Source organism: Carassius gibelio, chromosome A4 (assembly GCF_023724105.1).
Source record: "Carassius gibelio isolate Cgi1373 ecotype wild population from Czech Republic chromosome A4, carGib1.2-hapl.c, whole genome shotgun sequence".
Classification (NCBI taxonomy): domain Eukaryota; kingdom Metazoa; phylum Chordata; class Actinopteri; order Cypriniformes; family Cyprinidae; genus Carassius; species Carassius gibelio.
The window spans coordinates 8935302-8950894 of record NC_068374.1 but is presented as its reverse complement, the minus strand read 5'-3'; the positions used below and the strand labels follow the sequence as shown (position 1 = coordinate 8950894).

Sequence of the window (15593 nt, the reverse complement as noted above, 5' to 3'; positions counted from 1 at the left end):
CACTCGCTTCTAACTTCTGTCACTACGACAAATATCAGCTGCTTTGTTAAAAAAACACACATAAAACATTAAAGCTGAAATACAGCCTGAACGATGACAACCACACCTACACTTACTGGACTACTGATCTTCTAATCCATTGAACAGTTTATTACAGGGGTGTCAAACATACGGCCCACAGGAGGATTTCAACAATAATATAAAATAATAAATTAAACCTATATATATATATATATAGGTCCTTCTCAAAAAATGTGCATATTGTGATAAAGTTAATTATTTTCCATAATGTAATGATAAAAATTAAACTTTCATATATTTTAGATTCATTGCACACCAACTGAAATATTTCAGGTCTTTTATTGTTTTAATACTGATGATTTTGGCATACAGCTCATGAAAACCCAAAATTCCTATCTCAAAAAATTAGCATATCATGAAAAGGTTCTCTAAACGAGCTTTTAACCTAATCATCTGAATCAACTAATTAACTCTAAACACCTGCAAAAGATTCCTGAGGCTTTTTCACGAGTTCACCCTTACATCTAATCTGAAGGCAAATAGTAGGCATATTTTGGCGTGCTGTCCTGGGAGAGGGGTCCGGGCCCGGAGCATATCCCGAACCCAAATAACTCCCCCTATCCCTAATTTGGGATAAATAGATTAGAAGTGAGGAGTTGGGGTGGAGGAGGGTTGCCGAAAAACTGTCGTGGGACAGGAGGTAGGAAGACTGGATATATATACGCTTGCGTGCTATTTAAGATGATTAGCTAAACGAGATGCACCTGTGCCAAATTGGATGATTATCTGATCATGCTTCTCCCGAACTTTGTTAATAAAACCACATTTCACGAGTTCACCCTTACATCTAATCTGAAGGCAAATAGTAGGCATATTTTGGCGTGCTGTCCTGGGGGAGGGGTCCGGGCCCGGAGCATAGCCCGAACCCAAATAACTCCCCAAAAGAAGCTTAAAGACATAGGACAGCAGCCAGAGAGCTAAAATTTAGTTGCCCCCCAAAATATGCGTGTTGGGAAGAAAATGCAGAGCGACCGGGAGTGCCCGTGCAGTGTTCGACGAGAGCTGCGGCTCGCAACGTCTTACCAGCGAGCCCTCCGTGCCGCTTATGGGAGGAGCACGATGCCGGATATCAAGAAATGAGGGACTCTTGCTGCCACCGAAGGGAGCTGCGGCTCTGCTGCACCGGAAGAGGAGCCCTAGTCCGATGCTGAGAAGGCAAAGAGACGAGACTGTTGGAGGGATTCCTGCTGCATCCGAAGGGAGCTGCGGCTCTGCCGGTCCGCCATTGAGCATGCAACATAACTCAGACGGGGGGTTCACCCTGCGACCGAAGGGAGCCGTGGGTCTGCTGCACCGGTAGGGGAGCCCCGTCCGATACGGAGTAGGCAAGAAAACGCGACTGATGGAGGGACTCTCGCTGCGTCCGAAGGGAGCTGCGGCTCTGCTGCACCGGAAGGGAGAGTCCCCCTTGCGACTGTATACGAGGTTTAACTTGATGCATCGGATGGAGGGCTGTCACAACGACCGAAGGGGGCCTGTGGCTCTGCTGCACCGGGAGGGATAACCCCGTCTGCCGCTGAGCGCGCAGCGCAACTCAATGACAGATGAAAGGCTCACACTGTGGCCGAAGGGAGCCACTGCCCAGCTGCACCGGAAGGGAGAGCCCTGTCCGATGCTGAAATAGGCAAGGAGATTGTAACGATGGCTGGAGGGCCCTTACTTTGGCCGAAGAAACGATAACTGAGAGGCTTCTATTATTCAAGTACACAACATGATTTAAGGAGGAATATTTTTTTTTTTTTTTTTTTAAATGTCTGATGAACAACAACCGAGGGCATCTATCGGATTATGTGAGAGGCCCCTTTTGAGCTGCTTAAGTTTAGGGCTGAAACGATTCCTTGAGTAACGAGATTACAAAAAATGATGTAGGCAAATTCCTCTGCTTCGAAGCCTCTTTTAATTTATTCTAAATCTCACGTCAGGTTCTTTCGCAATGATTTATTTATTTATTTATTTTTTAAATGTGACAACGCATTATTTTTTTTAAATTTTTTTTTTTGTTGACGGAAGGAGACAAGCGCTGCGTCCGAAAATCACGTACTGCAAGGAGTCAGCAGTGTTTTGATTTGAGGACGTAAAGAGAACGTTGTGGCATGTGTCCATTGCAAGATAGAGCTGGCATACCACAACTGGGGCCCTACAATTTCCGCGATGCAGAAAACGTGGAGGGGATCGCAGAATCCAGTCACAAAAACGGAATTTACAGTTGAACGCGGAATTGCAAAGAACTTGCCAATTATTATTATTATTTATTTTATTAATAATTGTTTTTTTTTTGTTTTTTTTTGAATGAATGAATGAATTAATCAAAATAGGTAATTGCACTTACATCCAATTCACAAATTAATATCTCTAAATATTAAGCCGGAACAGTATTTAAATGTAAATCCTGCATGTTCTGTGTGTCTCTGTTAATGAATGGAGCAGAAGCGCGACTTCCTTTATCACACACACACTGAAGCGCGCGTTACGCTCACAGTAATTTCTGCGTCTGCGGTCTCACTAAATAAGGACTTGAACAACATCTCCAGAACTGCTCTGACAGTCAGTTCATGAGCATTTGACCATTTGATTTAAGTAAAACTAGCGTCACATCACATACACAGAACTGAAAAGGTACGTCAACCCGACTAAATAAAAGTCCGGGGTCCTGACATTTTATCCTACCCATCAGATTTACTGTGCATGCGCACATCAGTATAATTAAGCAAAAACGCATTTTATTACTCGATTAATCTATGGATTTTTTTTTTTTTTTTTTTTTTTTTTTTTTTTTTTTTAAGAATACTTGATTACTAATATTTTTAAACCAGAGTCGTTGATGAAAGGAGGGTCCATCGTGAATTTAGATTGGGCGTTCCGGAGTTAGACAAAAGCGAGCCTGATGAGGTTGAATTGGAGAATGGACATAAAATATATATTATTATTTATTTATTTATTTATTTTTGAGGCTCTTGTGGCAGGGAGAATTGCGGCAGTAGGGAAGGATGGAAAGGGCTCCTGCGGGAGCAGACACTGCTGCGGCAGTGGTGAAATATAGGTAGAGGCTCCTGCGGGAGCGGAGACTGCTGCGGCAGTGAGGAAAAAACAGAAAAGGCTCCTGCAGGAGTGGACAATACTGCGGCGGTGGGGAGATATAGAGAAGGCTCCTGCGGGAGCGGACAATGCTGCGGCGGTGGGGAGATACAGAGAAAGCTCCTGCGGAAGGATGGCTGAAGTGAGGATTGACCATTACAGATAGATAGGGCATGTTAGGAGAGTTAGCTATGGTAGATTAGGAGTTTTAGTGAAAGGGGATGAGCTGGCGTTAGAGGGGTTGGCTGAAGAGGGTTCGAGATAGATATATAAATAAATAAAATAATCGGCCTGACCACTAATAGGTCTTGGTACCCTCTGCCTTCTGGCAAATCTGGAGCTGGAGGCCACTGAACAGAAAAATGGTTAGTAGCATGAGGGAGCGGAAGAGTTGAGGGCGCGTTTACGAATGGAGGCGGCCTCACGTTTGCTTCAGCTGCTGTAGCTGTGGGTCGTGGGAAGGGGCTGGGGTGTGTGATGTCTTGAAGAACCTGTGTAGCCTGCACTGCTAGCAGAAGTAACAGGATGGAAATACTGAGATGTGCAGGCCCGTGTTGCAAGTAAAAGTAGCTTCATGCTTGCTTTGGCTGCTGTAGTTGTTGGCTGATTTGACAATTGCTCAAAACTTGTCTGAATTAATACAGTCCTGTTGGAAAATCATCTTTTCCTCTTGTTTTGGCCTTTGGGCCCTTTTAAACAGCCTCCAGAGCAGATACATTTGGGATGCTGTTTTCCTGTTGTAGTATGGACTGTGAAAATAGAGGCTTTGAAACGATGTACCATGTTTAGTTTTATAAACCATTGTACCAATAGACATGTCTATAGCAGTAACGTTAATTGCAGTAATGTGATATTCAAATTCAAGCCGTTTCTAAAGACATTTACTTTGCATGCTTTTCATATAACAGTCCTAAAAAGACGATAGAAAATTTACTCACACTTGTTGTTCTGCAGCCAAACACGAGGCAGTAGCGTTTTTTGAAAAATTCTGAATAATCATGCCAGTAAATGGTGAAATATGTCCATAAATAATTGATCCTGCGGGAATAATTGCATGAAACTTATGTCTGTATCATCTCAGTGAGGTTTAAACATGCACAGTAAAGCAAATGTAATGTCTTTAGACATTTCGGTGTGGATGACAACTCTGCAAAAAGCCTTTGCTTCGTGGTTAAAAAGTGGCATCGTCATCGGACAGAGTTAAGTCATAACGCCGTTTAACAAATTTTTGCGTCTTCATAAGCGCATTCTATATACAGTATTGTTCAAAATAATAGCAGTACAATGTGACTAACCAGAATAATCAAGGTTTTTCGTATATTTTTTTATTGCTACGTGGCAAACAAGTTACCAGTAGGTTCAGTAGATTCTCAGAAAACAAATGAGACCCAGCATTCATGATATGCACGCTCTTAAGGCTGTGCAATTGGGCAATTAGTTGAATTAGTTGAAAGGGGTGTGTTCAAAAAAATAGCAGTGTGGCATTCAATCACTGAGGTCATCAATTTTGTGAAGAAACAGGTGTGAATCAGGTGGCCCCTATTTAAGGATGAAGCCAACACTTGTTGAACATGCATTTGAAAGCTGAGGAAAATGGGTCGTTCAAGACATTGTTCAGAAGAACAGCGTACTTTGATTAAAAAGTTGATTAGAGAGGGGAAAACCTATAAAGAGGTGCAAAAAATGATAGGCTGTTCAGCTAAAATGATCTCCAATGCCTTAAAATGGAGAGCAAAACCAGAGAGACGTGGAAGAAAACGGAAGACAACCATCAAAATGGATAGAAGAATAACCAGAATGGCAAAGGCTCAGCCAATGATCACCTCCAGGATGATCAAAGACAGTCTGGAGTTACCTGTAAGTACTGTGACAGTTAGAAGACGTCTGTGTGAAGCTAATCTATTTTCAAGAATCCCCCGCAAAGTCCCTCTGTTAAAAAAAAGGCATGTGCAGAAGAGGTTACAATTTGCCAAAGAACACATCAACTGGCCTAAAGAGAAATGGAGGAACATTTTGTGGACTGATGAGAGTAAAATTGTTCTTTTTGGGTCCAAGGGCCACAGGCAGTTTGTGAGACGACCCCCAAACTCTGAATTCAAGCCACAGTACACAGTGAAGACAGTGAAGCATGGAGGTGCAAGCATCATGATATGGGCATGTTTCTCCTACTATGGTGTTGGGCCTATTTATCGCATACCAGGGATCATGGATCAGTTTGCATATGTTAAAATACTTGAAGAGGTCATGTTGCCCTATGCTGAAGAGGACATGCCCTTGAAATGGTTGTTTCAACAAGACAATGACCCAAAACACACTAGTAAACGAGCAAAGTCTTGGTTCCAAACCAACAAAATTAATGTTATGGAGTGGCCAGCCCAATCTCCAGACCTTAATCCAATTGAGAACTTGTGGGGTGATATCAAAAATGCTGTTTCTGAAGCAAAACCAAGAAATGTGAATGAATTGTGGAATGTTGTTAAAGAATCATGGAGTGGAATAACAGCTGAGAGGTGCCACAAGTTGGTTGACTCCATGCCACACAGATGTCAAGCAGTTTTAAAAAACTGTGGTCATACAACTAAATATTAGTTTAGTGATTCACAGGATTGCTAAATCCCAGAAAAAAAATAAATGTTTGTACAAAATAGTTTTGAGTTTGTACAGTCAAAGGTAGACACTGCTATTTTTTTGAACACACCCCTTTCAACTAATTGCCCAATTGCACAGCCTTAAGAGCGTGCATATCATGAATGCTGGGTCTTGTTTGTTTTCTGACAATCTACTGAACCTACTGGTAACTTGTTTGCCACGTAGCAATAAAAAATATACTAAAAACCTTGATTATTCTGGTTAGTCACATTGTACTGCTATTATTTTGAACAATACTGTATAACGTCTATTTAAATTGTTCAGATGAGCAAATCACGAGGTTTTCTTGCATGATTAGCATTTTAATTGTTTGGTCAGACGGTTCATATATTGATCTATATATTCACGTTCATAAATCGGGGATTAAACGTGGAATTTATCTTTTGTATGCTAAATATGTAAACAATATGTGCACAGTACCTATAACTGCGCTTTACATTTTGCAAGATTGACATGCTAAACGGCTAACTGACCCGGTTTACTCTCATCAATTTTGTTAAGATAAGATATGTACCAGTTCATTGCGTTTACGAACGACATGTATCCGTTTAATCAACTCAACATGTATACCGGTTTAGTCCTTTCGTTCACGAATGAGAGCTCTCGATCTCTGAGACTCATATGAAACTCGCTCATTGTAGATGACAACTCTGAAAAATTCTTCATGAATGAGTGTAAACTGAGAACGATTCGTTCGCCTAGAAGATTCATTCGAAAAAACTATTCTTTCACGAACGACATGCCACTACAACAACGCACGGTCTTCGCCGCTAGTGGAGGCAGCATCGAACTGCGCCACGGCTGAAAAAGCAAGAGAGGCTTACTGCGGGGGGGAACTGGAGCACAGCTGCGATCCAGCATTATAAGAGAGCCCGGTCCTGGCTAGACAATCGTGTTGTCAAGTGAGGCGAGCTCAAGGATTTGCACGAGCTTTTGGCCACAACGTGTGGCTTGGCGAGAAGAGCAGCTGACGCGATGACGCTTGTTGGTGTTCGGCGGATAGATATCTTCGTCGGAAGGAAGATTGGGCCTGTGATAAGATGACGGACAGAGCAAACCGAATGCTGACAAACGGTCTATGCCGAAAAACTGTCTTGGGACAGGAGGTAGGAAGACTGGATATATATACGCTTGCGTGCTATTTAAGATGATTAGCTAAACGAGATGCACCTGTGCCAAATTGGATGATTATCTGATCATGCTTCTCCCGAACTTTGTTAATAAAACCACATTAAAAACTCCCAGCCTGGTTCATTACTCAAAACCGCAATCATGGGTAAGACTGCCGACCTGACTGCTGTCCAGAAGGCCATCATTGACACCCCCAAGTAAGAGGGTAAGACACAGAAAGAAATTTCTGAACGAATAGGCTGTTCCCAGAGTGCTGTATCAAGGCACCTCAGTGGGAAGTCTGTGGGAAGGAAAAAGTGTGGCAAAAAAACGCTGCACAACGAGAAGAGGTGACCGGACCCTGAGGAAGATTGTGGAGAAGGACCGATTCCAGACCTTGGGGGACCTGCGGAAGCAGTGGACTGAGTCTGGAGTAGAAACATCCAGAGCCACCGTGCACAGGCGTGTGCAGGAAATGGACTACAGAGAAGCAGCACTGGACTGTTGCTCAGTGGTCCAAAGTACTTTTTTCGGATGAAAGCTAATTTTGCATGTCATTCGGAAATCAAGGTGCCAGAGTCTGGAGGAAGACTGGGGAGAAGGAAATGCCAAAATACCTGAAGTCCAGTGTCAAGTACCCACAGTCAGTGATGGTCTGGGGTGCCATGTCAGCTGCTGGTGTTGGTCCACTGTGTTTTATCAAGGGCAGGGTCAATGCAGCTAGCTATCAGGAGATTTTGGAGCACTTCATGCTTCCATCTGCTGAAAAGCTTTATGGAGATGAAGATTTCGTTTTTCAGCACGACCTGGCACCTGCTAACAGTGCCAAAACCACTGGTAAATGGTTTACTCACCATGGTATTACTGTGCTCAATTAGCCTGCCAACTCTCCTGACCTGAACCCCATAGAGAATCTGTGGGATATTGTGAAGAGAAAGTTGAGAGACGTAAGACCCAACACCCTGGATGAGCTTAAGGCTGCTATCGAAGCATCCTGGGCCTCCATAACACCTCAGCAGTGCAACAGGCTGATTGCCTCCATGCCACGCCGCATTGAAGCAGTCATTTCTGCAAAAGGATTCCCGACCAAGTATTGAGTGCATAACTGAACATAATTATTTGAAGGTTGACTTTTTTTGTATTAAAAACACATTTCTTTTATTGGTCGGATGAAAAATGCTAATTTTTTGAGATAGGAATTTGGGGTTTTCATGAGCTGTATGCCAAAATCATCAGTATTAAAACAATAAAAGACTTGAAATATTTCAGTTGGTGTGCAATGAATCTAAAATATATGAAAGTTTAATTTTTATCATTACATTATGGAAAATAATGAACTTTATCACAATATGCAAATGTTTTGAGAAGGACCTGTATATACATGCAGCCAACAACAACAACCAACTGACCAAGGAACATATGACCAACTAACTCTGTTTTAAAAGAACCAAAAGTGCTCTTTCTGCCCTCCATTATGAAGAAAAAGTTTATTCAAGTGTGCTGTTAGAATACTTCTTTTAAACTAAAAATAGGAAAGTATGCTTTTTATTTACTTATTATGTACTCCCCATAAATATACATAAAATAACATGTAAGTATACTTTGACCTATACATTCAAAAATTCATAATATATTTTGAGCTATACTCCTATAATCTGTGTTTTCATTATTATACGGTAAAGGGCGCTAGTACACATCTTCTGTACAGAATTTCCAAAAAAAACACAAGTGAAGAATAAAAAAAGTAACAACAGATACTAACACATGTAACACGATCATCTGACATGAAACAGCATCAAAACTGTAACGTTGTGCAATAAAATTTCGACCGATGAAGAGGTCATAATTACAGTCAAGCTTTGGGGTGTTGATCATTTCCATCTACATTTTGATTATCATTGTGATTCCAATTCATATTTTTTCAGCTTTTTGTTCATAATGTTATTTCTTTATTTCGTCGGGTGAAACATCTCTCTCACCCACACTCAGAGCATCAGCTCTGCCTTTACTCCGTGGATAAAGTATTTCAGTATGTTTGAAATGTTAAGTTCATAACGTAGACTATACTGAAATAAAAAATTAATAAAATAACAGGAGAGTTTCAAAGTGGCTTAGGCTAATGTGTAAACTTTTTTCCCTATCACATACCAAAACTAATAACATTGTAAGAATTAAATCTATAATTGCTGCTTTCTGCTGTGAAAATTTTGTTTGTAATGAAAATAACAGTACATTTTCGCCAGTTATTTTATCTAAAAAGATCGATGAATTTCTTACAGATTTCAAAATCATTCAAAATCAGATACTGATAATGTAGAAGCACCGTAAGATTCAATTAGTTTGAAGGCATTATTGTGAAAGTGGTTAGGTGTGAATGTGCTGTATCTGTTTAAATCATGCTTTAACCCAAAAATAATCAGTAAAAGAAACAGACAAACTCCTATAGCCTGTAACATCCCGCTCAAATATTGCAGTCATTGTAACCTTCTGATAGAGCCATAGTTAAATATGTTTAACGTGAATTATTGCTGAATATGCAGTTATATTATGGACTGTTGGCATGAATTGTACTCTTGATGGATCGCTCTTGGAGCGAGTGAAAACCACGACGCTCAGATTTTTAAAAAACCTCCTCGCTCCAGTCAGAATCACTACGCTCCACTCATACTCTGCTCGACAGCACATCTCTGTGTCAGACTCTCTCTAGTCAGAATCACTCCGCTCATACTCTACTCGGCAGCACATCTCTGTGTCAGACTCTCTCTAGTCAGAATCGCTCCGCTGCACTCATACTCTGCTCGGCAGCACATCTCTGTGTCAGACTCGCTCCTTGCTCCAGTCAGAATCACTCCGCTCCACTCATACTCTGCTCGGCAGCATGTCTCTGTGTCAGACTCTCTCTAGTCAGAATCTCTCCGCTCCACTCATACTCTGCTCGGCAGCACATCTCTGTGTCAGACTCGCTCCTTGCTCCAGTCAGAATCACTCCGCTCCACTTATACTCTGCTCGGCAGCATGTCTCTGTGTCAGACTTGCTCCAGTCAGAATCACACACTCCTCTCATACTCTGCTCAGCAGCACGTCTCTGTGTCAGACTCTCTCTAGTCACAATCACTCCGCTCCGCTCATACTCTGCTCGGCAGCACATCTCTGTGTCAGACTCGCTCCTCGCTCCAGTCAGAATCACTCTGCTCTGCTCATACTCTGCTCGGCAGCACGTCTCTGTGTCAGACTCGCTCCTCGCTCCAGTCAGAATCACTCCGCTCCGCTCATACTCTGCTTGGCAGCATGTCTCTGTGTCAGACTCGCACCTCGCTCCAGTCAGAATCACTCCGCTCCGCTCATACTCTGCTCGGCAGCACGTCTCTGTGTCAGACTCGCTCCAGTCAGAATCGCTCCGCTCATACTCTGCAAGGGCAGCACGTCTCTGTATCAGACTCGCTAATCGCTCCAGTCAGAATCACTCCGCTCCGCTCATACTCTGCTCGGTAGCACATCTCTGTGTAAGACTCGCTCCGGTAAGAATCACTCCGCTCCACTCATACTCTGCTTGGCAGCATGTCTCTGTGTCAGACGCACTCCTCGCTCCAGTCAGAATCACTCCGCTCCGCTCATACTCTGCTCGGCAGCACGTCTCTGTGTCAGACTCGCTCCTCGCTCCAGTCAGAATCGCTCCGCTCATACTCTGCTCGGCAGGAAGTCTCTGTATCAGACTCGCTCCTCGCTCCAGTCAGAATCACTCCGCTCCGCTCATACTCTGCTCGGCAGCACCTCTCTGTGTGAAATGCGCTTCTCAATCCGGTCAGAATTGCTCTGCTCTGCTCATACTCTGCTCGGCAGCACATCTCTGTGTAAGACTCACTCCGGTAAGAATCACTCCGCTCCACTCATACTCTGCTTGGCAGCATGTCTCTGTGTCAGACTCGCTCCTCGCTCCAGGTAAGAATCACTCCGCTCCGCTCATACTCTGCTCGGCAGCTGGTCTCTGTGTCAGACTCGCTCCTCGCTCTGGTCAGAATCACTCCGCTCCACTCATACTCTGCTTGGCAGCATGTCTCTGTGTCAGACTCGCTCCTCGCTCCAGTCAGAGTCACTATGCTCTCCTCATACTCTGCTCGGCAGCACGTCTCTGTGTCAGACTCGCTCCTCGCTCCAGTCAGAATCACTCTGCTCCGCTCATACTCTGCTCGGCAGCACCTCTCTGTGTGAAATGCGCTTCTCGATCCGGTCAGAATTGCTCTGCTCCGCTCATACTCTGCTCGGCAGCACATCTCTGTGTAAGACTCGCTCCGGTAAGAATCACTCCGCTCCACTCATACTCTGCTTGGCAGCATGTCTCTGTGACAGACTCGCTCCTCGCTCCGGTAAGAATCACTCCGCTCCGCTCATACTCTGCTCGGCAGCTGGTCTCTGTGTCAGACTCGCTCCTCGCTCTGGTCAGAATCACTCCGCTCCACTCATGCTCTACTCGGCAGCACGTCTCTGTGTCAGACTTGCTCCTCGCTCCAGTCAGAATCACACCGCCCGCTCATACCCTGCTCGGCAGCATGTCTCTGTGTCAGACTCGCTCCTCACTCCAGTCAGAATCGCTCTGCTCCGCTCAATCGCTCTGCTCATACTCTGCTCGGCAGCACATCTCTGTCTCAGACTCGCTCCTCGCTTCAGTCAGAATCACTCCGCTCTGCTCATACTTTCTCGGCAGCACGTCTGTGCGTCAGACTCTCTCCTCGCTCCAGTCAGAATCACTCTGCTCCACTCATACTCTGCTATGCAGCTTGTCTCTGTGTCAGACTCGCTCCTCGCTCCAGTCAGAATCACTCTGCTCCGCTCATACTCTGATCCGCAGCACATCTCTGTCTCAGACTCGCTCCAGTCAGAATCACTCCGCTCTGCTCATACTCTGCTCGGCAGCACGTCTCTGTCTCAGACTTGCTCCTCCAAAATTGTTATTTGTGACCGTAGCGTTTGCAGAACGGCTTTAATACCAAGCGGAATCCACCGTCAGCTGCTGCAGCTTCACAGCGTGTGGGACTTCACTAACTGAGCCAACATTAAGAAAGCCAGGAAAGCATTCTGTCTGCCTGAAGGAAGATGTATTTCATTGTAGGGGTGCGCTATAAATATCGTCCGATAATTAATACGCATCTCGTCAGTAAAGCCTGTTCTCAAATAAGCGGTAAATTCCATCAGGTGCGTGATTTCACATAGAGCAGCTGTTACTTCATGGAGCCATTGTTAACTGACTAGCTGCGCAAATCCATGTTCATTATCAGCGTTTATTTGCACAGCTAGTCAGTTAACATGGCTCTGTGTAGTAACACCTGCTCTATGTGAAATCACACACCTGATGGAATTTACTGCTGATCAGAGAACTGGCTTTACTGACGAGATGCGCATTAATTATCGGACGATATTTATCGCGCACCCTTATTTCATTGTTAGATAATGCTGTTATCCTGTTAGCCAGCACCCCCCATTATGGGACTCACAGCTGAAAGTGCTCTACCTAATTTATAATTGTAATAGTTTCATACTTCAGTGTGTTACAACCATAATTGTGGTGTCTTTTACTTTTTATCAACCAGATTTGATAATGCTCAAAAATATTAAAAGTTATAGACACTGAAGTGCCTACATTTTTTTAATGTAGAAAAATACATGAAATGAGTCCTGGAGCAATCTAGAAAAGTAATGGATTGAAAGCCACATGTCTCATGAGTTTCTATTTCAAATCTGAATAAAATATCATGAAATATGAGACTCCTGCAAATATTTTTATGAGACTATGTCTACACCCCCCACCCCCCAAATATAAGAAAATATATTTCCCAATAATATAGAAGGCTTCTACAAACTATTTAGTCAGTAAACATACCACTGCTTTTTTTTAATTATAAAACACTAGACAGAAACTTAGACATCATATAAGTGATTTATTTGAGCACTAGAAAAATACAATAAGAATAATTTGATCAAGAAAAATAAGAATAAGAAAAAAAAAAGATTTAACTTTGTTTGCCAATTACAGAACATCCCGAGATTGCTAGAAATGCATCATTTACAATGAATTAGGATGCAAATAAGTGCTGATGTGCTGATGGCCACTTATAGAGATGGTAATAACACAAATGTGCCATATAGTAAATAATCCACTCTCTCTATTCATATAGACGCGTTCACTTTGATGGCCGTGATTATACAGTAATAGCGAGCTGATTTGTCCACTAGTGGGCTCACTTCCTCTTATGCACTTCACCATAGGCACTAGAATTCCTCTAGTCTGGTCCTGTCTTCACAGTAATTGCACTCCAGTTAATTGCACCAGGTGCAGGCAATCTATTGTCATTAGCCTCCTTATAAATACCAGTCTTTCCCTGTTGTTTGTATGGAGTCCTTACCCTTCGTTGTTCCAGTCTTCTCGTTCCTCGAGATTCTTCATTTCTCATATTCTGAGTTCCCGTTCCATTCCGTTCCCTTTTCCTATTCCTTTCTTGTTTGTTTGTTTTTGTTTGGACTGTATTTTGGTTTTGACCCTGGCATGTTTGATGACGATTTCGGATTACCTCAAATAAAACATACCTGCGATTGGATCTCTCGTTCTCCCTGTGTCTCACTGGTCGCGGAGCGTCACAGAAGGACTCCATCACAAAGGATCCAGCGGTATGTCTAATCATAGTTCCTCCCCAGTCACCGAGCGGGTGAGGAATGGTTTTGAGGGTACCCGCCTGGTAGTGTTCCATGGAACCAGGGGAGGTCGCTCAGGAGTATTCGAGAGGAGGTCCGGCAGCGATCTCCACTGTGGCATCCCGTCGACCCTGGGTTCGGATGGGAGCCACCGTCTCCCCATTGTGGACAGAAAGGGGAGAGGAGGCTCAAATCGGCTGAGCCAGCGCCGCTGTGCAAGATGGCCGCCAGTCCAGTGCTGCTGCACAAGATGCCGCCAACCCAGCGCCGCTGCGCAGCATGGCCACCAACCCCACACCACGAGGCAAGATGGTAGCCAGCCCCACACCACAGCACAAGATGGCCGCCAGCTCAGCGCCACAAGGCAACATGGCCGCCAACCCAGCACCTCGAGGCAAGATGGAAGCCAGCCCCACACCACAGCACAAAATGGCCGCCAACCCAACACCATGAGGCAAGATGGAAGCCAGCCCCACACCACAGCACAAGATGGCCGCCAGCTCAGTGCCACAAAGCAAGATGGCCGCCAGTCCAGCGCCACAGCACAAGATGGCCACCAGCCCAGTGCCACGAGGCAAGATGGACGCCAGCACAGCGCCACAGCACAAAGTGGTCACCAGTCCAGCGCCACGGTGCAAGATGGCCGCCAGCTCAGCGCCAACGCCCAAGATGGCCGCAGAGACATTTTGGGATTATTTCTCCATGCTGTCAAAGATCCTAGAGATTCCCAAAACTGTTCACGTCACGTCTGCTGAGCCAGCACCACAGTATAAGTTGGCCGCCAACCCAGCACCGCTGCGCAGCATGGCCGCCAGCCTTGAGCCACTGCATAGGATGGCAGTTACAGTGGGCTTTCCTGAGTTGAGTCAGGTTCCCGTTGACCCTCCAGAGTTGAGTCAGGTTCCGATTGACCTTCCAGAGTTGAGTCATGTTCCCGTTGACCCTCCAGAGTTGAGTCAGACTCCCGTTGACCCTCCAGAGTTGAGTCAGGTTCCGGTTGACCTTCCAGAGTCAAATCATATTCCCGTTCCAGGTCCTCGTTGACACCTTGCATCGCACCCTCACTACTCTTCCGGCATCCCCATCACCTGCGAGCACTTCCGGTAACAACAACGCCACTTCCTCACCTGCTGTGCACGCCAGTCCCATGGCCAAGCCGGCGCCCTTCTCTGGTTTGGCGGAGGATTGCAGCGGATTTCTGCTCCAATGCTCTCTGTTCCTGTAGATGCAACCGCACTTATACCCCACCGAGTGATCGAAAGTGGCCTTCCTGATATCTCAACTCCAAGGTAAAGCGATTAAGTGGGCCGATTCTATTTGGACACAAAATAACCCTGTTATCCAGTCTTATTCTAGCTTCATCGACCATTTCCGAGATGTTTTTGGCAGACCGGCATGGGATTCTTCCATTGGTGAGAAGCTTTATAATTTAAAACAAGGAAAAATGTCTGTCAATTAATATGCTCTTAAGTTCAAGACTCTTGTGGCCACTAGCAGATGGAATGAGCAAGCCTTTCTGACCACCTACGGCCAGGGAGAGGAACCTCGAGTGGTTGCATCTTGCTGCATACGAGGATACCATCTGGCTCGAATGCTTCATTCAACACTCCATCCGCTTCGCCACTCGTATGCAGTCGTGCATCGAAGAGCACCAGGGCCAGTCGTATTCCAACTTGCCACTCTTGCGTCCGGAGACTGTCAGCTCCCCAGAAACAGCTAGCGAACCTATGCTTGTCGACTAATACCGACTCACAATTTCTGGCTCTACTGTGCATCTCCGGAGCATATTATCTCCGTATCCCCCATCTGTCCTCCTCGTCCCATGGTGAGTGCCATTCTCCCTTTGAAGTATCAAATGAAATCACTCACCACTATAGTGACACTTACTGCCACTGACATCTCTCTTCCAGTTTCAGCCGGCAACTTCATCTACGGCACCCTCTGCTGCCAGCTCAACCTCACTACCACGGCAACCCGTCAGCCTACCAGGTCCA

General features: G+C 44.8%; 1 protein-coding gene across 11 annotated transcripts in view; it reads right to left on the bottom strand.

The window, feature by feature from the left end:
- LOC127967046 (NACHT, LRR and PYD domains-containing protein 14-like) overlaps positions 1 to 15593 on the bottom strand; it is a 61316-nt gene that overhangs the window by 8515 nt on the left and 37208 nt on the right. The window lies entirely within an intron of this gene.